Raw genomic sequence first — 24858 nt, 5'->3', positions numbered from 1 at the left:
TTAAAGTATTTCCCCAAGTGGCCTGTGCTATTTGAAGGTCCTGACACAGTACAACATGCTTTAAATTATTTGTTTAGCTTCAGACAGGTTCTAAGACCCAGCAGAGCAGGAGACGTGATTAATTAGCGAATATCTGTAAAGTGCTTTGAAGATGGAAAGGGCTCCATTAGTGCTAATTGCTAACAGTAATAACATGAATAATTAATCCTAATTAACAAGGGAGACTCTGTTTTATTTCTGGAAGCAAGGGATGAACAAAGAGACAAGGAGGTGACACCTGCATTGTGTGCAAGTCACCTGATGGCCTGGGTTTGGTGTGTTAGGGTAGAGCGCCCTGTACGTACTCACCATATCATCTGACAGGAAGAGGAAATGCCAAACATTTTCCAGCCACTTGTACCTGAGCCAAGTCTAAATGCCAACCCTAAAAATACAGCATGGAAGCTGAGGCATGTTAACAACCCTCCTCTGTACAGCTCTCCCACTCCCCACCCCCCTCAACACATACACACACACCCTGCCATCACCACCAGTTTATTTTTGAATGAGGACACATTGCCTGAGAGTAACTTGAAGCTGCTGAGGAAGCCTGAGCCCTTTTCTTTTATGTCTTCTTTTATTCAGGTTGTCTAGCTCCATGGGCTGGAGTCTTGCTGTGTGGAAGGATCAGTGTCACCTGTTCAAAGGCAGAGGTAAAATATCGACCCTTGAAGCGAGAAGGGGTCGGGGGGAAAGGGGAGAGAAGACAGATGTCTTCCACTGGAAAAAAACTAGATACCAGGGCTGGGGAAGTTAATGAGACATTTACATGATGTAGTACTATTCTGCAGTGATGGCACTAGATGCTGCAGCCGCATTACTGTGAGACATAGTGTTTGGTAGAACACCGTACACCGTTACTGTGAAATGTTTACACAGGAATAAAGGTTTCAGAGTAACAGCCGTGTTAGTCTGTATTCGCAAAAAGAAAAGGAGTACTTGTGGCACCTTAGAGTCTCACCAATTTATTTGAGCATAAGCTCACGAAAGCTTATGCTCAAATAAATTGGTTAGTCTTTAAGGTGCCACAAGTCCTCCTTTTCTTTTTACAGGAATAAAGGGATGTTCTGACCCGGGAGGGTAACTGAAAGAATAGCTGCCTCTCAGCCCTGAAACCCAGGCTCAGCCAGTAGAGATAATGAGGTAATGATCTCTCTGAACCAACCTTACCCTTTCCAGACCAAAAAAACGCAAACCTGTCTCAAAACTACTAACAAACAATCCTTCTCTACAGCCGTCCTTCTTTTCCCAAGGCAAATTGCCTTTTATTCTTACAAAAAGGTATGCTTCCACCACCAGAGGGCACCCTACGCCTCCAAACATGGGCAGCAGGCCTGAGCAGATGGGTTTCCTGGGAGAAGCTGGGGGTGGGTTTCTGGCATTCTCAGGTGGATGTGCTGCCAAATGGCCTCGTGAAGCGAGATTGCGATCATTTGGTCAAAACCTCCCTCCTTCCCCTGGAGATGGGAATAATCTGAAGTGATGCAGCCCCAGCCAGTCCACTTGCTCTTAACTCTCTTGACAGACTGTTTCTAATGACTCCTGCAGCGTTTTTAACTCCATTTATGCTGCTGCTCCAGGTCGCCCAGCAGATGTTCTCTGGTGCTGCTTACACAGCAGGGAGGGCAGGCAGCTGCTGTGCAGTCATCAATGTACAGCCTGACACAGCCATAGGCTGAGAGCCCTTGGCACAGCTCAATAATGATAATGCCATATAAAATGAAGGTAGCTCCAGTGGACACAGAGGATTCATCCAAACTAGATCAACCCGGGGGCACAGGGAGCCAGAAGGGCCAGGGGAATCAAATGGATTCTTTCTTTTCACCATATCTGTGAAGAACTTGGATTTAGTGGCCCTTTCCTTTTCAGTGTATTGCTAAAGAGTGGCCTCTCGATTCCCTCCTTTTGGATAGAAGAGAAGCTGAAATCAGGCTTTGTGGCAGCCAGCAGCAGTGCTCCCCTCCCACCCCTCTGTGTCAAGAAGTGAGGAGGGTTTTGCTCTCTTAGGCTCTCTGCTCCCAGCCCCAACAGTAGCAGGTGGGTTTCGGAGCAGTGGGCACTGGCACTAGCAGCAGCGGGATTCCTGAGGAAGGGGGACTTGCTCTCTCTTTCAGGCTTCCGACTCTCCTCAGCTGCGGCACTCTCCCTGGGGCAGCTCATGTAACTCCCTCAGGGGCAGCAGTCTCTTCCTTTAAAATCTCTCTACTCCTCTCCTTTCCTCCTACCCACAATCTCTCCCCTTGCCCCGGCCCTACCCACCTTGTCCCCCTCATTTCCCTCACACACTCATTCTCTTTTATCATTGGCTTTGAACTTCTAGTCTTTCCAGTCAGCCAAGCGAGGGCTCCTGTTCAAAGTTAATGTATTTCCTCAACCATTATTGCCCCCACCCATTCCCTTGGGAAAGGAGGGGCAGCCATTACTTTTCAAGAGGACCTTGCCCACTAACCTTGCCATACCACATGAATGGGCTTGACTCCAGGGTATTGCATTATGCTACCATAGGGTTGCCAACCCTCCCAGTTTGGCCGGGAGTCTCCTGGAATCGGACTCGATCTCCTGGAGGCTACTAAAGCCAATCCCGAAGATTTTAGGCCTCTAAAAGTCCAGTGGCACAGCAGGGCTAAGCCAGGCTCCCTACCTGCCCTGGCTCCACGCTGCTCCCGGAAGCGGCCGGCATGAGCTCCTAGGTGGCCAGGGGGTCTCTGCACACTGCCCCTGCCCTGAGCACCGACTCTGCAGCTCCCATTGGCCGGGAACAGGGAACCATGGCCAATGGGAGCTGAGGGGCCGCACACAGAGCTGCCTGGCCACCCCTGAGCCTAGGAGCCACTGCCAGACATGCCACCACTTCTGGAAGCCACCCAAGGTAAGCGCTGCCCAGCCAGAGCCTGCACCCAGAGCCCCTCCTGCACGCTAACCCCCTGCCCCAGTCCCCTCCAGCAGCTAAATTCCCTCCTGAACCCTACCCCCGTTCCCCAGCCCTGAGCCCTACCCCACACACAAACTCCCTCCCAGAGCCCACACCCTGAACTCCACTCCCACATCCCAACCGCCTGCCCTAGGCTCAGCCCTGAGCCCCGTCCTGCACTCTGAACCTTTCAGCCCCACCCTCCAGCACCTCCTGCACCCCAACCCCCTGCCCCAGCCTGGTGAACGTGAATGAGGGTGGGGAAAAGGAAGCGACAGAGGTAGGGGGATTATAGTGAGCAGGGGGAAGGCCTCAAAGAAGGGACGGGACAGGAGGGCAGGGCAAGGATGTTTGGGTTTGTGCGATTAGACAGTTGGCAACCCTATGCTACCAGCAAGGCCATTGAGATGGGTTTTGCAATACCTGTTTATTACACTAAATAACACATGTGTGAATTAAAAATGAAAATCATTATTTCTCCACTGTCCTCATCCTGGCCAGTGAGTCTCACCCTCAGTCCCTGTTTGAGTAAGACAGGGTTCAAGGAGGTGACAGAGGGACAACACACTTATTGTATATATACTGTTCCTATGTGGAGTAGACATTATTTTTTGATAAGGACATGGATGGTGGTTGCAAAAGTCAAAAGGCCTTGCTCCATATTGAGACTCACAGTTCTGGAACTGCTCAGTAAAGCAGTGAGTTGCAGCCTGCCTAGTTTATGTAGTGTTAGATGTATGTAAAATAAGAATATACGAGCTGAATAATATGAAGAGATTTAGGTGAATGCACTGTGTGCATTTTTGATCTCCTACAGTAGATGCACTGCTTGGTTGCTCAGGTACTCAGTCCTCATGGCTTACAAGAAGCACAACTTTCTGTGTTGTTATATTGTCTTTAACATATTATTGCACTCAAGCCCTGTATCTAATCTCAGGTCCGATAGCCAGGAGTTCCAAACCAAGGGGAATGTATAATGAGGTAGCTGGTGGAGTCAGGTGAGGCAGTGAGACAGGATCAGGAAGGGCAGCAAAGCAGGATCAGATGGGTCAGCAGGACAGAGTCAGGTGAGGCAGCAAGGGAGGGTCAAGCAGGGTCTGAGTAGCAACTAGCAGGCAGGGGCTTGTTGCTCAGACAAGGGCAAAAACAAAGCGGGAATTTTATATATAGTCACCAGCTAATCAGGGTCAAGATCATGTGGCTAATCAGAAAGCAGGTCGCAGAAGCTGGACCACCCAAGTCTGTGAATTCCCTGATAATTGGATGAGTTGGTGTAGTGCGATGGCTAAGAACCCAGTGGGCCTGTGTTCAAAACTGGCATTTGAGACCAGGTTCTGACATCATGCCCCCCCCCCCCCAAGGTTACCTCAGGGTGCAGGAGATCTGGGTATCGCCTTTGGAAAGAGTTGACTTTCAGGGGTGTGTACATGGTGAGCTGATTCCCAGGTCCACTCCTCAGGCCTGTATCCTTCCCCATCGATGGGGGACCACAACTTCCCTCATTGTATCTGGGATCTCATGGACAAGATACTCTTCTTGTCCCTGAATGTGAACTGGTGGTGGGGCTGGGGAGTTTGTTTTGGTTAGAGAAGGTATTGTCTGAGAAGGGTTTCAAGAGGGAAGCATGAAATACAGGATGCACCTTGAGAGATTGGGGAAGCTGAAGCTTGAAGGTTACTGGGTCGATTTGTCTGCAGATCTGATAAGGGCCCACGTACTGGTGCTCTAGTTTGCAGATGGGTCAGCTGTCTTGCGGTGTTTGGCCAATAGCCACACCTTCTGTCTCACTGCAAAAGTAGGACCATCCTGTCAGTGAGGGTTAGTATAATGCTTATACATTTCCTTAACTGAATCAAGATGTTGCTTTAGCTCACCTTGAGTTTGTTGGATGTGGGGGTATCAGGTTCAATGCTGCAGGAGCAGTGGGTGCTGTAGGCAATGCAGGATGAAATATGTGGGTTAAAATTGTAGTTATCAAAAAACGGGCTCATCCTGATCAAAGCGTGGTCCACATTACTATATGCAAATTCTGCATACAGAATGAGTGAGGCCCAGTTACCTTGGTGGCAATTAGTGAAGCACTGTAGGTACTGTTCCTATACCTTGTTAATCCTTTCTGATTGGCCATCTGATTGCTGATGATGTTATTATATGAAGACGCACTTCTAGCAATTGAAATGCTTTTCCTCCAAAAACTGGGGTCCCCGATCTGAAGTAATGTGATCTTGGATGCTGTGGAGAATGGACAACATAGGAGATAAGGAGGTAGGTGGTGTCTTCAGCAATGGGGAGTTATGCACAGGGGATATAATGTGCCATCTTTGTAAGCTGATCCACCATTGTCAAGAAGATATGACAACCCTCAGAATCAAGGAGTTCAACAATGAGATCCAGGGTGATCTGGATCCAACGCCTTGCAGGGGTCTCAGCAGGTATTAGTATTTCAAAGGGTTTAGGTCAAGGTACCTTTATACGGCACAGGTGTCACATGATTTGACATAAGCCTGAATGTCAGATCACAGTTTTGGCCACCAAAACAATCGGCATGTCAGGCATATGGTTTTTGCCCGGCTGAAGTGACCTGGCCAAGGGACATTGTGGTATAGATGTAAACCTTCCAAGCGAAGGCTTCCCTTGGGAACATAAATACGCCCATGGACATGAAGAAATTGGTCTCTCTGTGTAATTTCAGCCAAGGGTTTGGTATCATAGGTTAGGATCTTCTTAGCAAAAGGGTCATCCCAAGAGCAGAATGTATGTTGCCATTAAGTCTGGTAGCAATGACCCTCCAAGGAAGTGTTGTGGTTTCAGGATGCAAGACAGCTCTACACAGGATTGTCTGGGACTGCAGGCATACTCTTCTTACCTGCAGAGGGTATCTGATTTTCCATTTGTAGAGCCAGGGTGGCTTGTGATGGTAAAAATCAAACCTTGAAAAGAAGAGAGCCCAGTGTAGCTGTCGTTGATTCAAGACTTTAGCAGACTGTAAGTACTCCAGATTTTTGTGATTGGTATATACCTGCATGGGGCATCTCACCCCTTCCATGTGGTGCCTCCATATTTTGAAAGTGCCTTGGTGGCAAACAGCTCCTTATCTGAAATCTCAGTGTTACGTTCAGCAGGGGAGAGGTTTCAAGAGAAATGTGCGCAGAATGGAGCTCTTGATCAAGACTCTTTCAGACAATACCACCCCAGTACCAACAATGGAAGCAACAGTTTCTAGGACGAATGGCTGACTTGAACAGGGCACACGAGGATGGGCACAGTGGTGAATCACTCCTTCATGTGTTAAAAAAACATGTTGGACTTCCATCGTCCAGAAGAATTTGGCAGATTTGCAAAGCCAAGGAGGTTATTGGAGCCAGAATTTGATAGTAACTCTGTATACAGCACCTATAAAAGTTTGCAAACCTTTTCCAAATGCTCCAGGGTGTCACCCAGTCATGGATCACTTCTACTTTCTGGGGATCCATGTGAATCCCTTTGGGAGGGAGTACCTAGCTGAGAAACTCTACAGTAGATTGCTCAAAGACATATTTCTCCAGCTTTGCATAGAGTCCATGCTGGCAGAGCCTTCCCAATATGTTGTGCACATGCTGCTCATGCATGGGTTAATCCTCAGAATAAATTAAAATGTCATCTTGGCAGGCAGCCACATAGTGATCCAACATGTCTTGCAAAAATATAATTGATCAGGTGCTGAAAGGTGGCAGGCACATGGGTAAAGCCAAAAGATATCACCTGGTATTTGAAGTGGCCATATTGTGTGGTCTTCCATTTGTCCCCTGGCTGGATCCTAACTACATTATAGCCCCCCACCCCTCCCGCTTGAGACTGAGTTTATCTTTTGTCTCATCGCTCAAGACCATTTGAAATTGATGCAGCTAGAATGGCTCATTCCAAGCCATATCAGCTGCCAGGCGTCAGGAGCAGCTCACATACAACACTGCTGATCCTAGGGCTTGACGGAGCCTCCATAATGCTGCCTCCATGGTGCATGATTTTCGTGGATCATTGAAAATTGTTGCAAAAGCCCCCAGGAAGGAATCCTAGCTAGCCAACGCAGGATGATCTTGCTCTAACAGGGGACATACCTACTCTAGGGCTTTGTTGGTGAGAAGGCTAATGACGAGGCCTAGCCAGGGCCACAACATAAATAGGAGCCTGCACTGATTTACAAAACCACAAAACTTACTGTGGGTAAGCAATCATAATACTCTGGTAAAGGCACTATGTGCTTGGACACTGAGGTAGCTGTGGGCCATGGAGCTAGGGAAGACATTCCCATTTGCAGCTCTGTAATCCATTCCCGCAGGATGTGGGTTTCCACCTGGAGCTAGTCCACCATCCCTTGTAGGGCTTAGTTTTCTGTTTGAAAGAAGGCGATCTACTCCTAGAGATTTGATTTTTGGAGAGCACCAGTCACGCTGCCCCTGCAGATTCCATGCACGCTTTCCTTGGAGAAGGGGCAAGACCAGAGGAGACTGAAGAAGGGTCTGAGCAAACTGTATTGCCCATGGGTCAGACAAGTCACAAGGCAGTCCAGAGTGGTCAGAGTTCACGCAAGAGGCCTGATAGCCAGGAGATCCAATCCAAGGAGAATGTACAGCAATGTAGCGTGACAGATTTCTGTTACCAATATGATGCTGCAGGATCATTGGGGGCGAGATGATGAAACACTCCAAGTGTCTAAATTTTAAAGCTTTATTGATAAAATAATATAATAACAGCAGAGAATGCTGGGAACTCTCCCACATCACTCAGGAGAAGAAAGAAAGCATTAGTGCCCCAAGCCCTAACCCACTTTCATAGTCACACACGCACTACCCAAGACTGGCCAGGCCTGGGTGTAACATCAGAAGAAGAAGGGGGGAAGGGTGGACGGGAGTGGTGTCCTGGGCCCAGGTCGTCCGTGGATCTGCTGTTGATCTCTGAGTTGCTCCATCTCTCAGGAGGATTTTAAGTCCTGGGCTCCTTGGGGGGTATTCCACTCAGGGACCTCTGCTTTTGGTGCTCTTTGTGCCAGTCCAAACCGGCTTGCTGTGGCCTCCTCAGTTTCCCAAACATCCTGGCTACAGAGACTTTGTTTTCCCTTCTATTGTCCTTCACTGTCACCATCTCATTTGATCTCACTGTTCTCGCTGCTATCTCTGCAGCTCTGCTCAACTTAGTTCTCCTCTTCTCACAGCTGGGCAGCTGCTGATTTCTCGTCGAGCCCATGACCTTGGGTCGGGGCCAGCAGCTTACCTTCACACGGCGCTAGCTGAAGTGTTGAGTTAATCCGTTCTCTGCTCTCTTTTTCCTCTCCCCTGCCCCCCTCGGCTTCTCATGATCTGCAAAGGAAACTTTCACTCCCCACTCATACACCTTTGACCCTTCCCCAAAATGCTTTGCGATGCTTGCAACAGCGTTAGCCATATACAGTGCTAATCTGTCTTCCCAGGGAAACCCCTGAGGTTGTGACAATAACTGGTGAGGTCAGGCCAGGCAGCATCAGATGGGTCAGCAAGACAGGGTCAAGCAAGAGAAGGTCCAAATAGCAACTAGCAGGTAATGGCTTGTTTCTCAGACAAGGGCAGAAAGAAAATTTATATGAGATCACCAATCAATCAGGGTCAAGATTGTGTGGCCAATCAGGAAGCAAGTCGCAGAAAGTTGGGCCACACAAGTCTGTGAATTCTGTAGTAATTTTGTGAGTTGACACGGTGCAATGGCCATGGCTGCTTCCCAAGATCCCCATGGGCTTAGGTTCAAAATCAGCATCTGACCAGGTCCTGACATCCTTCCCACAGACCCAGAGAGGGAGAGGGCAAGCCCCGCTGCCGCTTCCCCAGGGCTCCGGCAGGCTCCAGGGATGATTTAAAGGGCCTGGGGTGGTAGTGGTGGCAGGAGCCCCATCCCCGGAGCCCTACTGCTGGAGCCCTGGGGAAGCGGCGGCAGGGGTCCGGGGATGATTTAAAGGGCTCAGGCCGCCACTACCGCCCAGGACCCTTTAAACCGCTGCCAGAGCCCCCGGCTGCCATTGTTACCCCGGGGAGGGAGAAGGAGGCACTTGCCGGTACAGGGTGGGCCAGGGCTGGCTCTGACCCCCGCAGCCCTGCCCCTTCTGCCTGAGGCCCCACCCCTTCTAGGGGCCAGAGCCGGCCCCAGCCCAGCCCCATACCGGTAAGTCCCTAGACATACTTTCACCCCTAGCCACAGGGCCTCCATGTGAATCTCACGCTGTTTTTATGTGGATGTATTTCCATTATCTTCAAGACCCAGCCTCACAAATATAATGATGTAGATGAATTTCCATGAAGAATATTTCACAGAGATTTCCTGCCTGGGAGCCCCCTCCCATCACCTTGCCCATAGCAATTAGTGATGGAGGACCTGCTGGGCCATCCTGACCATAGCTACTAAGGCCAGTGGGTTCCCTGCTTTAATGTTCTGGAGTAATTGACCTCATTTTGAAAATATTTCCTGATCTGAGAGCTGATTTCCCTCTTGTTCGCAACTTGGTAAATCAGGATTAATCCAGCAATTTGCCAAGTTTCAGAAAAGCTGGCAGATCTGGCTGCCTTAGAATCACCCCATATGGGGAAATTTCCAGGTAGTGTAGGGCTGGTACAGTGGCTTCTATGCTACCCGCCTCCGGCATACAAGGTGTGGATGGGGAGATGGGGCAGGGTACCCCTGTGCCCGGTGAGCCACAGCTGTTGGAGGAACACCTACAGGCAATGAGGCACCAGTGCAGATTAGAGCAGCCTTGAGAAGTGAAGAACATAACGGTGATTTAAAGCCGCCTTCGCACAGAGCTGAGGTGCAAAAGTGCTGACCCATGGAATTACTTCAGTGTAAATCCACTGTGAGATCAGAATCAGTCAAAATGGCCTGTGCTCAGTTTCATCTCATCACTCTCTCAGACAGCCCTAACTAAACAATTCCTCTCCCGCCTGAGTATTTGTATCTCCAAGAACTGGTACTGTAGACAATTCTCATATTCCCTACCTTAAGCATTGTTTAACCAAGATCATCAATGTTCCTTTAATCTTGCCTCAGAAATCAACCTCTCCAGCTGCTTAAACAGTTTTGTTGCTATTCCTGAGTTCTCTCCTATTTATTGACATTTTTCTGAGTCTGACATGGCTAGGACTATGTTCAGTATAGCCCCAACTCACCAAAGTGTTTAAGAATGTGCATAAATCTCATTGAAATCAATGGGATTTAAACATGTGTGTGATGAGGCTAAATCCCACCATCTGTAAGGAAAGAGAGAAGATCTAATTAGTGATGCTCCACACCTGGAAGTGGATTAACTGACTGAGGTGGGGCTAGGTGGGATAAGGAGCTGAGAGAGCTCAGTTTAGGAGGAGACCCAAGAGACAGGAGGTGGGGGAAGAGTTTGCTCTCCCTGGGAATGGGTCTGGAGGAAGGTGTGACAGTTTGGGAGTGGCTGCAGTCAGGGGTACAGCTACAAGAGTGGGGTTGCTTAACTCCTTTGGTGGGGATCCTAGAGCAAGGGGAGAGCCCTGAGCTAGAGTTTGAAGCCCAGAGAAGAGAGGTTGAAGCCTTTGAGGGGTGGAAAGTCAGGTTAAAGGACAGTAGACTCTCAGAAGGCAATAGCCTGGGTGGCTAGCATCCTGACAAAGGGAGAAGAATTGGAGTCAAGCCCATGCGTCTGGGAAGAGCCTTGAGGAAGCTCCAGTAGCTGATTGGGAAGAAGTATGAGGGAAGAAGTATGAGGTGAGTCTGCAGCCCTGAGGGACACTGACAAATAGGGAAATGGTAGGAGCAGCCCAGAGAAGTGGTGAGGGATTGGAAGGAATGATCCTTCTGTGGAGGGTTCTTGGGCTGGAACCAAGAGGAGAGGGTGAGCCTCAGTCCCTACCTCTCCCCTGGCAAGAGAGAAAGTTCAAGCATTAGGATTTAAAGAAGGGAAGCTAGATGGGTTCCAGATGGAGGCTGAAGGCCCAGAATAAAGACCACTAGACTTTGGGCTTTGTTTGTACTTTTTCTGTTATCCCAGAAGGGGACTGAACTGAAGGGCCAGGCCAGGAAACTGCAGACTGTACAACACTACAATGAGAGATGACAGGGTCTGTTAGAGTGGAAGAACCACACTAGTACCACACCCTGGCACAAGGGGGTGCTCTGGAAGTGAGTTTGCCTCATGACAACATTGAACTTTCAGTAACATATACTCACAATGTTCTTGGATATGTAGAAATGTGACATGAGTGTCCCATGAAGGAGAAGAAAACCAGAAATGCTTTGCAGATAGTGATTCCTCACATCTGCCACCTAAAATATATATAGTGACACCTCAAATACATAGTAGTCATTACCAAAGTGTCACAGTTTAGCCTTTTAAAACATCACATATGGCAAGTGTGTGACTGTGTTCCAGGGCCTGTTGTATACAGTATATCTTGGAGAAGGTTACTCTGGGGACAGCATGGAGCTGCACCACCCTGTAGGGAGTTCAGGAAGACACAGCATCTCAGGAAGCACAATCCCTCCCAAGCTCTCTGGCATATGGAGTAGGGGAAGCCTACACATTGCACCATTTCTTGGAATGAGAGTCTTCCCCCCACCCTATTTCCAGCACACCCAGCCACTGGTGTGGGCTGATGCATGGGGGCGGAGGAAGAGGGGCAGAACTGAGACCTACTAGAGGTAATTTGTGCTGTTGGGGTGCTAGAATGGAGAGATCCCTGTGCTTCTCCAAATGCAGGGACTGCCCGTGTCTGGCCATTGCACACTGGGTGCAAGCAGGGGATGCTTCTTGCTTGTATGGTCTTTCTCTCTCTTTCCCCCCTCTCCACCAAACACAGCAGGTATATTCTGGCCCAAAGCAAGCATTAGGAATATCCACAAGCTGCCTTCCTGCGCAGGGGACAAACTGCCTTCTCATTGGATTTGGTCTATTAATGGAAACATGGAGGGACTTTATTAATTTTCCCAGAATGCCCATGTCCTGTCACTACTCCAGGACCCAATTCCTGTCAAAGGCCAGGACTCTGGCATTCTGCTGCTCCCTGTGCCTGCAGCAACTTCTTTCCACCTGACAGCCAGGCTGCCATTTTATAGTGCTGAGAAATACAGAATGGAAAGTAATTCTGAAAGCAGATGATTTTCAAACAGCTGTTTTGTTGCTTGATGCAGCTCATTAGAGAGCACAAACCTTCGTGCAGTGAAGCTATCGTTCAGAAAGTACAGCTCTCTGGCCAAGAGGAGTCTCTTTCAAAGGCCAGCACATCCTTTGGAAAGTTCACGGGGGGGAAATGTAGCTCCTCTCATTGTGTGGAATAGACTGATATTAAAATGGAGTTACTTTAATTAAGATGGGTTTCAGAGTAACAGCCGTGTTAGTCTGTATTCGCAAAAAGAAAAGGAGTACTTGTGGCACCTTAGAGACTAACCAATTTATTTGAGCATGAGCTTTCGTGAGCTACAGCTCACTTCATCAGATGCATACCGTGGAAACTGCAGCAGACTTTATATATACACAGAGAATATGAAACAATACCTCCTCCCACCCCACTGTCCTGCTGGTAATAGCTTATCTAAAGTGATCAACAGGTGGGCCATTTCCAGCACAAATCCAGGTTTTCTCACCCTCCACCCCCCCACACAAATTCACTCTCCTGCTGGTGCTAGCCCATCCAAAGTGACAACTCTTTACATAATCAAGTCGGGCTATTTCCTGCATAAATCCAGGTTTTCTCACATCCCCCCCACCCCCATACACACACAAACTCACTCTCCTGCTGGTAATGTGAGTTTGTGAGTCCACTGCCACTCTACAGCATGTAAGTCTGAGTGTGTGTCTGAGTCCCATGCCTCAAGTTCATCTCAAATTTAAACACAAAATATTTACCTGAGTGCCCCAGATTAACTATTATTAAGTCCTGCCAGAGGCTGCACTCAGGATTGGAGGCTCGCTATTCTGGATGTTCTGCAATCAGACAATAAAAGGTTTGTCTGGTTGTAGCTGAGGCAAGTTATTCCCAATGAATTTCCTCATTTGCCTTAGTGACCCTTGGCAGTCCTGGTCCCAAGGCAGATTTATTAAGAGTTTTTAGAAATTCCAATACACAGAGGCATCCTGTGATTGCCTGATACATACATGATGTACTAAGTCACTGCACAATATTATGTTTGTAGACTTTGTGCTCCTTTCCACCTGCCCCATCCATTGTTTATTATGGTCACTTGTTGCATCCTGTTTTATACAAGATCTTCAGATCAGGCAGGATGTCCTCTTATCTATTCGTGAGGCACCTCGTGCACCTTCGGGTGCCTGGATAATAAACATTTTGTGTTCAATACATAGCCATATACATAGATTCACTGAGGTTTAAGAAATGTCTTTTTTTTCTAGTCCTTAAATTATGTACTGTCGCTGTGTGCTGTTAAACAACTACCATGTTCCACCACAGCAGTGGCTGCATTTAGGATTGAATGAGATGTCTGTGTATTTATGTATCTGCATGCACAGACACAGTACAGAGAGGGAAAGAGCAAGTTAATAAAGCTCTTGGGATCTCTTCCACACAAAAATACTGGTCCTGATTTTGCAACCCTCGTGCAAGTCATCCCAGTGAAGTCAATGCTACTACTTTCAGATAAATGTTAGTTAGCCTGGGTAAAGGTTATAGAGTCCATCTCTAGTTAAATATTAGATATTCAGACATAACTATTACTTCTCTGTCACTCTTTTACATCATTTTCTTAAACCCGGTTTTTTGAGGAGGACTATGCCATAGAGTAAAATAACTGACTTTAAGAGAAGATCCTGAAACACTTTATTTAATAAAGTCTGTCCCAAGCCCTGTGTGGGGGTCTGGACAATGCAGACCCAGCTTGGAGCACCACCTGATGCCCGCAAGAGGAACAAAATAATGGTCTTCTGTGAGTGAGTTTAACGTATGGTGTGGGAGCTTGCGGGCCACCAGCTGCACATGTACAGTGGCTGGGTCCAAAGAGACGACCAGAAGCTGAGGAAAATTTAATGATGATGAGGGGACTCCATCACCCTGCACACTGGGCCAGCAGATTAATGCCTCCTAGATGAGAAGGTCATAATGGATAAATTCAGGCTGAGATGGTAATAAGCTGAAAAGGAAGAGCCATAAATAAACCAGCAAAAGTAAAAAGAAAGAAGACTGGCAGGGAAAAATAAATACCTGCTCTCAGACAGTGACACAGACTGGCCTGGGGGAGGAGCGGGGGAGTCAGATGGGCTGCAGTCTGGGAGCAGGGTTTTGCTACATGGAATGCATGGAGGATTGGGAATTTTGCCAGAGACAGGAAGAGTGACGGCAAAAAGAAAGTGACAGTAGGCCATGGATCAGTGCAGCACATGTGCCCTCTGGGGCTGTCAGGCAAATGAGGTGAAGAAGGATAACCTTGGGAAGCTGGCACTCAGCACAGGTACCAGCCTGCTTCTGAGGGCGGGTGGCAATGATCATTTTGGTACATTTGTATTCGTAACCGAGAGAATCATACCTCCTAGGACAGGCTTCCGTTGAACCTTCAGTGCATATTGGATCGGAAACACCCGGCTATTGCTTGTGGCCTGACAAACCCACGATATTGTCTGAGGCCAGCTGTCACTCCTTTAAAGTTTCTTTCTTTTTATTCTCTCCCCTCACACCTCGCCCCTTCCCCCTACTCCCGGGCATAGGTCTTGAATTGTTGAAGCATGTACCAGAGTCTGAGCTAACACTGGAGATGGATGAAGCTTCAAAAGTTTGGATAAGCTCCCAAAAGTTCATCTGCTTCTCTGAACCTTAACCAACCTATCAGACTCCTGGAATTGCAAACTAGGCTGGAAATCTTACAAGAGAGCGCTTCCTCATGAGATTTCTGGCACTTCCTGCTTCTGCTTGGGCTGGAAATTCCATAAAAGTAGGAGCCCTTCCCTCCCAAAAAATGTTGCCAAGGCTGCTGCTGCTGCTCTCCCTTCCTTAAAGATCAATATTCCTTGGTGTCTTGTTACTTGAATTGTCTCTCTGAGCATGGGATCAAATAAATGGCCAAGGGCAAAAAGTCTTGAAAGCTTGTCTGAGTGTTAAAAGCTTGGGGTGTAGGTTAGTTTGAGGTGCAGGGAGCCCTTCCCCGCAACACCCAAAACAGCCATCCATTTGGTGCTAGCCATCAATCTGGCTTCCAGGGCTGAGGGTGCAAAGAAGGTGACTGGTTGATGCTGCCAACAGTGCTAGTGGCCCCAGAGAATAGGTTTGTAAGTGGGGTGGGAATGAAGCCATGGCCCTTCGCCCCCCCCCCCCCCCGCCAGGACAGTTGCAATGGGAGTGAGTGAGTTACAGAAGTAAATGAAGCACAGGTGTCCCTCCCCTGACCTCTGGAGGCACCACATCTCTCGAAGGCATATTCCTTCTAGGTGCTGCTTCTCAGGAAATACCCCTCCTCTTCCTCAGTTAGGCTCAGGCGCATAAGAGCTTGGTCTGTAGTGTCTCTGCCATGAGTACTGACTGGTCTCTAGCTCACTTCACCCAGCCACCAAGCCAGGACATAGCATTCACAAGGGCAAAGGCTTGATTCCACATTATTCACTTCACTTGTAAGACATGGATGTTCCCAAGTGTCCTGAGGTACAGAGCCAGTGCAATACCTGCCTGTGACTCCTGGCCCCACTGCTGTAGGCGTTTCAGATGAGAACTAGTTGATAAAAAGAGGCCAAAGTGATCTAGAGCCACATTTCCTCCTGGTGAAATCTGGTACAGCTCCCATTCACTGGATGTCTCTCATAGAGGCTGTCATGGAGCCTTCACTTTGCCTGCCAAAGGGAAGACGTTTGAACTTTAATCTTCATTTCATCATCTACAGCATTTTGATCTCTTCAGCACTTGGCCGAGAGGTCCTGGCCCAAAGCTTTGGTTCTCCGCCCCTCATGATGTCTTAAGGAAAGATATGAGGCTAGATCCAATCATGTGATCAGACACAAGCCCACTGAAGCCAGTAGAGTTGCAGCTGCTTACACCGTGACTGGATTGGTTCCTTTTTTCTTCAAGTCCATATACAGTATTCTTGGTATCCACTATCCTGTCTCTCTCATCGCCACCCTAAAATGTGATTATGAAAAGCTGGCTCCATTGAATTCAATGGTAAAACTCCCACTGATTCCAGGGAGGCCAGGATTTCACCCTGAATGGTTTTAAAAGGGATAGACAGAAGAGAACTATGACTGCTGTGATTTTGTTTGTATTCAATAGTGCACGAGAGACTCCACTTTGGCTGTGTGGATGATGTTCAACATCCAAGCTATTTTTTCCCCCCATAACTTACATTTTCTCTCTGGAAAACTGGTCTGAAGCTGCAGCTTCTGTTAGGGCTTCAGACTAAATGGACCATATCACATCTCTTTCCCCCAACGCATCCTGGTGGGAAGAGTTTTTTTCCAGTCAAGATTATACAAATTATTGCAGCATCACCCCCAATCTGAAACTTTTTCGCTAGGTCCTTTAGATTTCAGCAAGTTACTCCATGAAATATCCAAACCGTCTCTTTTTGCCACATCTCCTCCATTCAAAAAGAAATTCAAAGCTTAAGCCTTTTCCTAAATGTTTGAGCTATTGGACACTGATGGATAATCGATTTTCTGCAGCATCTTTCCCTCTCCATTGTCTCCCATCTGTCTCTGCTTTCAGTCCAGTTAGTCCTCTTTGGGTTAAATAAGCCATTTGTAGTTTTGTTGTGGGTTCCTCTCTTTCTTTGGCTGTTTTGTCATGAAAAACATCCCCAAAGAGTCTCTGTGATTTACTGCAGTGTTAACAAATGTCAGAGCTTGGGAGCATTGCAGGAATGGTGTGCTGGCAGCCTGCCTGGACAAACACACTAAAAGTCAGTCCTGGCTTGGATACTTGAGGAATTAGTGTCCGTACAAAGATGCATTAAATACAGAGAGAAAGATGTAGATTTTTACAAGTGAGGCTTGAAAGGTTCCTCGGGGCCATTTAGCATATGTCGCCTGTGCTGTTGAATTCAACACTGCACCTGCCTTTCCTGTTCATTGAAAGCCAAGCTCCTGCTTAGAAGGGCTCTTCCTCCTTCCCCTGCCTCCCATTTTGGGAGACACACAGAACTGTTGTCTGAACTGAACTTGGAGACCGTGAGGTTTCAAGTCAGCTTTCAGCCAGCTGAAAATGAAATAGCACCACCTCCTCATGTCTGCACCCACCACCACTGTGTACTGTGACCTCACAATCAATTCAGGCTCTGCCATCCAGGCTTGTCTCTGTTGGTGGGAAAATGACTTTGACTTAAACCTGGTAGCTGAAGAATTAGTCCCCCTGTGCCTCTCATGATGGGAGTTGAGAATAAATGGGAGTAGGCAGATGAATCCAAACACTGTTTATCTCAGGCTTGACCAGCATGTTCCCTGAGAGCAATTTTGATTGAATGTATCCATGTCCACACCCTACTGTTGCTGTTGTAATAATCTTTGTACAAAGTATGCCTTGTGAGGTAGCATCTGAAAACTCATAATTTGCTGGTCAATATTGTCCTGATAAAAGATGTGTGGCAATGTTGTACGTGAAGTTACAAAATTTCCCTGTAGGATGTTGTTGACATGTTCCAAACCACAGCAGAAGTTGGCAAACAGGTCTTTCTCAAACAAAGGAATGTGTGCTCTGCTTCATTTGCATTTAAGCAGTAAATGGAGTCATCAAGCAGGAAGGGAAAGAAAGACACTCCAACAGGTAAGACAAAGCAGCGGGAAAGATCCTTTCCTATAAACCCTGTCTCCAGAATCTCAGCTGAAAATGTTTTCCAAAGGGGAGACTGATCCTATAAAAAGGGAGATCAACACTACAAGGCACCCACTCCTCTCTCTGTCCGTCAATTCACCACATGAGAAGGGAAAAAGGAAGCAGCCATTAAACAGAAGAAGGGGTCCTGGCCTAAGAAACTAGGGCAGTAAGATTGTTGAGAGCATGTGGTGAGAGAAACTTTACTTTGAATTTAGGTTTGAATGTAGTTTGTCAGGCACTAGTTGCATTTTATCTTCTTTTTTTTTTAACCATTTCTGCCTCATTGCTTGTGTTCACTTAAAATCTGTCTCTTGGTAGTTAATAAATTTGTTTTACTATTTTATCTAATCCAGTGTGTTTATATTGAAGTGTCTGGGCAACTCCATTTGGGGTAACAAAGTATGCGTATTTCTATTAAAGAAATAGACTCTATATAAATTTGTATTGAGAGAGAGGGGCAGTACCGGACATACATTTCTGGGGGGAAATCTAAAACTGAGGGTGTGTTGGGGTCATCCTGCAATATAACCCAGGCTGGTAAAAGCCAAGGTGTGGCTGGCTGCAACACACACACAGACATAGCTGGGAGTGACTTGCACACTGGAGGCAGTTTTGAGCAGTCCAGACTGGAGCTACAGCAGCAAAGCATTCTAAAGGGCACCCTAGGTTAGAGGGCAGCTACTCATTCATCTGGATTGTACCCTGGGTATGTCACTGCAATAGCCCCCAACTAAACACAGTAGTAGTTCTCTAGCCTGAATTCTAAGATGGGGGTCTATGCTCCGTGTAACGGGGTGGCCAGACCTGTGACCTGGTGCAGAGCTCTTCCATTGCTGTCAGCAGGACTTTTAGAACCCTGTATAAATCTGCTGAGCAAGTGCTGCTCACTCACTGTGGTAAATGCATCTTGTTCACTACAGAGATATATAAGTTGGGTGTTTAGTGTCTAGTCGGAGAAAACTAGGGGCCACAGCAGGCAAGTCCTACAGTAAATCCTAGCAGCAGCTGACCTTAGTGAGAAAGCCTACGCTGAGATTTGTTATAATTTGAGATACCAAAGAAGACAACCCCACAAAGGGGCTACGTTTTGACCTTATGAAGCATGTGCAGTACCTGGAGCAGGGTGGGACCAGCACTCACTCACCCCTACCATGGAGCATTGAGGCTTGAGTGCAGTCAGGTTCCCATAGAATCTCTGCTCCCTGTTTCTCAGGGTCACAAAGGGGTCAGCCACACATTGCTTCTGTGTGGGATTCGGCAGGTTAGGCGGTGAGCTACAGCTCTTCGAGTAGCAGGGTTTGTGCTAGGGTGCCAAATGAGAAAAGCAGGAGATACTGTGGGTCAGGACTGAGGTGCACTGGCAAAGCTGCCTTTGGGGACATTTTATGCAAAAATGTCTCTGAATCTGCAGCAGCCCCTACAGAGACAGAGAAAGCAAACTAGACAAATGTTGTTCTGCCTAATTAATTTAAAAAATGCACAGTATTTCCTGCTCTGCAGCCATCTTCTCCCCAGCCTTCATTACTGGAACACTTCTTCCATGCAGGACTAAACGTTTGTCCATCTTGCTGTTCTCCTCTGTTCTGGTATCGTCATTTGTAGATATCCCAAATGCCAAATTATGAAACTGTATTTTGCGTGTGTTTTCAAAGGTTAATTTCTCCTCTGACAGTTTCTGCTGTACAGATTTCTCTGGTGTTGTCCATTCAGATGCACTGACGAGGGCTGTCCTGTGCCAAGCTTGGCATTCTCAGGCTGACAGAGAATGTCCAGGCAATGTTCCCCCTCCATTCCTAGATAATAATATTGAGCCCAAAGAGAGCCCCAGGGAACCTGATGAAGCAAAACTTCTTTCCAAAGCAGACAAGTTCCCATGAACATGCTAGGTCTAATATGAGGACAGTTCTAAAAGAAAGTCACAAACCCGAGAATTCGGGGGTGCAGGTGATGCAAACTGATTCTATGTAAGTGCTGCTCATTGTGACGAGAGACTCTTAGCTGGTATATTACATAGCAACTTAATAAAATGGTCAAGATTCTTATCAACCAGCTTAGACATAATGTTACCTTAATGTACCTTTGTGTCTTCCTTGTAATGTACATGTTCACATTTTTAGTATGTTGTGGGCTCCTCCATTGAAAGGACTTAGGGGCATGACTTCAGAGACCAAAGGTCATCTTCCATTTTAGAAGGCAGGGTTGTGGACTGTAGGGGACACATCAGACTGGTTGGTTGCAGCTTCCTGCAGCTTTTCATTGCTGTGTTATGTAACGTAAGTAAATAACTTGATGATTAAATACATCCTTGTGCCTTAAAGAATAATACTAGCTTCTTCTACCAGGAATTGCTAAAAGCACAACTGCAATGACATTACTTACATTAGACTCTTCAGTTGTTCTGTATCTTTGTCTTTCCCTGGTATTAGAGAGACAAGGTGGATGAGGTAATATCTTTTGTTGGACCAACTTCTGTTGGTGAGACAGACAAGCTTTCAAGCCACACAGAACTCTTGTTAGTAGCAACTTTGGATTACAGGGCATTGGCACTTCCAATGGATCTTTTTGTGTGGAGTGTTATTGTCCGGTGTTAGAAGAAAACACAAATATAGACAGTTTGCACTTGGCCAGACAACCTATCCACCTGCCTAGATGTAACAAGAGAACAATTCACTGTAGCCACATGGTTTTTGTGCCCAGCAGGAATCTGTCTGTTTAATGGATTATCCAAACAGACAAGGCAAACCTCAAGAAGTGAAAGTGCATTTGGGTACAATGAACAGCGCCATGGTGCCATAGAATCAGACTCAGGCAACAAGAAGCATTGTTGCTGTTTTGCTTAAGAAAAGGACTGGTGAGAAGGAAATGTATCTGCTCCAAACACACAAAGCCAGGTCCTCCAGTGTGATGCTGCTGCTTTGCACCATAGTGGCATGATCTGACCACAAAATTAGTTCAGTCAACTCAAGGAGGATCATTCCAGTCTAAGAGTGATCCTCCAGTGATAAGAGCCCCAACATCAGTCAGCTCTACACCCCAGACACCCACCCTGCTGTTGGCTTTGCAGAGGAAAGCGGTTGTGATGAGATGAAAAGGGGCATGGTCAGGATTCCCCAGCACTACGCTGATGTTCAGCAGCATTTTCAGATCCTAGTAGTCAGGGGTAGTCAATAGGCGGACCGCGGACCAAATCCAGACCACCAGAAGCTTTTTAATGGATCCTGAAATCTTTATTTACTCTTTCCCCCCTGCTCTGGAGTCTGGACCTTGATCAAAAAATTTGGACCTTGACAAAAAAATTGATCACCCTGCTTGTAGCCTTTATAGTAAATTGGAGCACTATCAACTCTAACTCTTTCCTGGCCAATAGTCACCATTTGAAAAGAAAATAGTCAAACTATTGTTTTGAAATTGTTTAATGTATTGATTGTGTCACACAGACCTCTTCATAATGTCAATAGGGTACTACTGACTGGTTAATTTACAGTACATTCCCTCTTTCCTTAGGTCAGGTCCAAATATTGATTATCTTTTTATGATCTGATGAGCAAAATCTTCCAGATTATATTTATATCTGCTTAAAAAAAACCATCAGCAAGAAATGTAAAATAGCATATCTTGTGCTTCCCGCAGTGGCTTCAGCAGGAAACAAACACTATTGCCCAGGCTATGCTGACAGCAGTTGCTAATGCAGGATTGTGAGCTCAAAGATGTTTGAGCACCTGAGGTGCTCTACAAGGTGAAGTCGTCGTTCTAATTGGGTTCCAATTCTTGGTGAGTTTTGTTTTCTAAGATCCTGAACATTGCTGAATTGGCAGCCAGAGAGAGTGAAATGGTTTAATTATGCTGAGAACAAAGGCAGTCCCGGCAGGGGCCATGCAAGCTTTCCCACATAGTAAAGGCAGCTACGTTCATTCCACATCATTTGAAACATGAGGCAGAGTAAATATCTTGCCAAATGAAAAGGCCAAAAATCAGGCAGAAAGATTATTTCCGAGCTTCTAAGAGCTACAAAGAATGGAGATTTCTGAATCTATTGTAAAAACATTTGATTAAGATCTCTTTTATTATGGCGATACAAAAAAAAAAAAACCAACTGAGTCTGGTTTCTACATTTAAGCCAAAGATGACACAGGAGATAAAGATAAATTGCCACTCCCTGCTACTACAGCACCAGTAGCAATACCCAGGGAATTTCCAAAGCAGCTCAGTTTACCAGCAAAGCCATAGAGAGGCTGGAAGGCTGACTACTGTTCTGTGATTCAGTCCAAGATTTCACATGTCCAATCCCCTGCCTCTGACAATCTGCTATTCCCACTAAGGCCTATAGCCCCGATATCCTGCTGTATTTAAGGTGGCCTAAAAGTCTCAGGTCAGCAGTGCATCCTTGTAGTAAGTGATCAAAAAAGGCTGTAATGGGAATGATTCCAGAAGTGACCTTAGTAAAGAAGAAATTTCTATTAATCCAATGATTCCCCAATGGCTGGCTTCAGTGACAGGACTCATATCGTCCACAGCAACAGAAATAGACTTTGGAAATTGTCTTTGTGTATACAAAAAGAAAAGGAGTACTTGTGGCACCTTAGAGACTAACCAATTTATTTGAGCATGAGCTTTCGTGAGCTACAGCTCACTTCATCAGATGCATACCGTGGAAACTGTAGCAGACTTTATATATACACAGAGAATATGAAACAATACCTCCTCCCACCCCACTGTCCTGCTGGTAATAGCTTATCTAAAGTGATCATCAGGTGGGCCATTTCCAGCACAAATCCAGGTTTTCTCACCCTCCACCCCCCCACACAAATTCACTCTCCTGCTGGTGCTAGTATACAGTGTGTATACAGGCAGGTGTCCTTTAAAAGAATCAGGGAACAAACCTATTTGGAAAAAAACACATTTTCCATCCATTAAACCAAATGGACAGCAAAGTAGTGAAGCCCTTCCAATTGTATAACAGGTAAATGAGTTAAGTACATAAACTTCCTGTGCACTTGAAAGGAAAATGTGACAGAAATATTGAGCTGATGAAAGAATCATTCTATTGAATATATATGTTTTTCAATACACAAAACCGAAGTATATTGCATAAAAACAGATGAGCCCCCTGGAACACAATCCTGGTTAATGGGAATGACCTGTCGAAAAGGGTTTTCTGGAAAAGTATTAGAGATAAGCAACAGCATCCTGATATCCTGCCATGTACATGTACATTGGTCAAACTGGACAGTCTCTACGAAAAAAAATAAATGGGCACAAATCTGACATCAGGAATCATAACATTCAAAAACAGGTAGGAGAATACTCCAACTTCTGTGGCCACTCAGTAAAAGATTTAAGGGTGGCAATTTTGCAACAGAAGAGCTTCAAAAACAGACTCCAATGAGAAACTGCTGAGCTTGAATTAATATGCAAACTAGATACCATTAACTTGGGTTTGAATAGAGACTGGGAGTGGCTGGGTCATTACACATATTGAATCTATTTCCTTAAGTTAAGTATTCTTGTCAACTGTCTAAATGGGCCATCTTGATTATCACTACAAAAGTTTTTTTCTCCTGCTGATAATAGCTCATCTTAACTAATTAGCCTCTCACAGTTTGTATAAGTTACCATACAAACTGTGAGAGGCTAATTAGTTAAGATGAGCTATTATCAGCAGGAGAAAATGCATAGAATGGAACATATATTACTATATGTTCCATTCTATGCATCCGACGAAAGCTTATGCTCTAATAAATTGGTTAGTCTCTGAGGTGCCACAAGTCCTCCTGTTCTTTTTGCGGATACAAACTAACACGGCTGCTACTCTGAAACCTGCGTTTATATGCTTTAGTGTCTTCAGCTGACTTACCAACATTCCAGTTCCCTGGGATGGGATGCTGACTGGCTGGCTGACAAAAACCACTAGGTTTGAAAGGTTTCAGAGTAACAGCCGTGTTAGTCTGTATTCGCAAAAAGAAAAGGAGTACTTGTGGCACCTTAGAGACTAACCAATTTATTTGAGCATGAGCTTTCGTGAGCTACAGCTGTACAGCTGTACAGCTGTAGCTCACGAAAGCTCATGCTCAAATAAATTGGTTAGTCTCTAAGGTGCCACAAGTACTCCTTTTCTTTTTAGGTTTGAAAGATATTCTGTAAAATTCTTCTAATTTCAAGTGGGCAGGTCTTCATAAAATTTGTTTCATCCCTGGGGTTTTCCCTGTGCAGTATTGGTTATGATGATGTTTTATTCCCAGTCATGAACTTTTCAAGAGTAGAAGGAGAAAGGTAAGAATGTTCCTGTTTTTCCTGGAGAGAGAGAGCTCCATGGTTTTTGTTAATTTCCCACATTAGACTACAGGTGGGATTTTCAATTTAAAAAAAAAAAGGGATTTCCCACTGAATTTCACTGGGAGTATCCCGTGTAGAAAAATGTCTTTATCCCCTGTTTTGTCAAAATAGCGCCACCTTTGAAACAACCACCTGATTTTTGTAGAAGTCTTAATTGACTATTTTGATGTATTAATTGCTGCATCAGCAGCCTCAGCTTTGGATTCTGGAATAAAAGAACTGGGAACCCAACTTTTTCCTTTCTCAGGAGGAAAGTGGGGATGTAAATCTGGCTAATGTGTCTTTAGCTGAATGGGCAGATAAGATTCAGCTGTACCAGGTAACTACTATTTAGGTATTATCTGATATTTCTGTGGTTAGTTGGAGGACCCCAGGTATGGACTCTGTAAACAACCAGTCCGTTTGGTTACTTTGCAATTAGGAAGGTCACTCTTTGGTCACTCTACCACCTGCCTCCTTCCGTCCCTCCGGCCCTCCCCCCATTTCCAGGAAACACATTCTGTAGGTATCAAATATCAGGGGGTACCAAGTTAGTCTGTATCCACAAAAACAAGGAGTCCGGTGGCACCTTAAAGACTAACAGATCTATTTGGGCATAAACTTTCATGGGTAAAAAACCCACTGGTTCTCCACTTGTCAGGTAACTTCCTTCCCTTCATGTGTCAGTATACAATGCCTGCATCTGTAATTTTCACTCCATGCATCTGAAGAAGTGGGTTTTTTTACCCACAAAAGCTTATGCCCAAATAGATCTGTTAGTCTTTAAGATGCCACCGGACTCCTTGTTGATTCTGTAGGTACATATCATTCCCT

The 24858-nt window shown here is 46.1% G+C and overlaps 1 long non-coding RNA gene across 1 annotated transcript in view; it reads left to right on the top strand.

The window, feature by feature from the left end:
- The first annotated feature begins 555 nt into the window (after nt 1–555).
- The window catches only part of LOC142072899 (uncharacterized), a 38390-nt gene continuing 14087 nt past the window's right edge, over nt 556–24858 (top strand). Inside the window, exon 1 of the long non-coding RNA XR_012669507.1 lies at nt 556–692. This is a non-coding gene — a long non-coding RNA (uncharacterized LOC142072899). The remainder of the gene's footprint in view (nt 693–24858) is intronic.

The sequence above is a fragment of the Caretta caretta genome, chromosome 7 (assembly GCF_965140235.1).
Source record: "Caretta caretta isolate rCarCar2 chromosome 7, rCarCar1.hap1, whole genome shotgun sequence".
In the NCBI taxonomy this organism is placed as follows: domain Eukaryota; kingdom Metazoa; phylum Chordata; order Testudines; family Cheloniidae; genus Caretta; species Caretta caretta.
The sequence above is the reverse complement of the archived record's forward strand: the minus strand, read 5'-3'. Positions and strand labels throughout refer to the sequence as shown.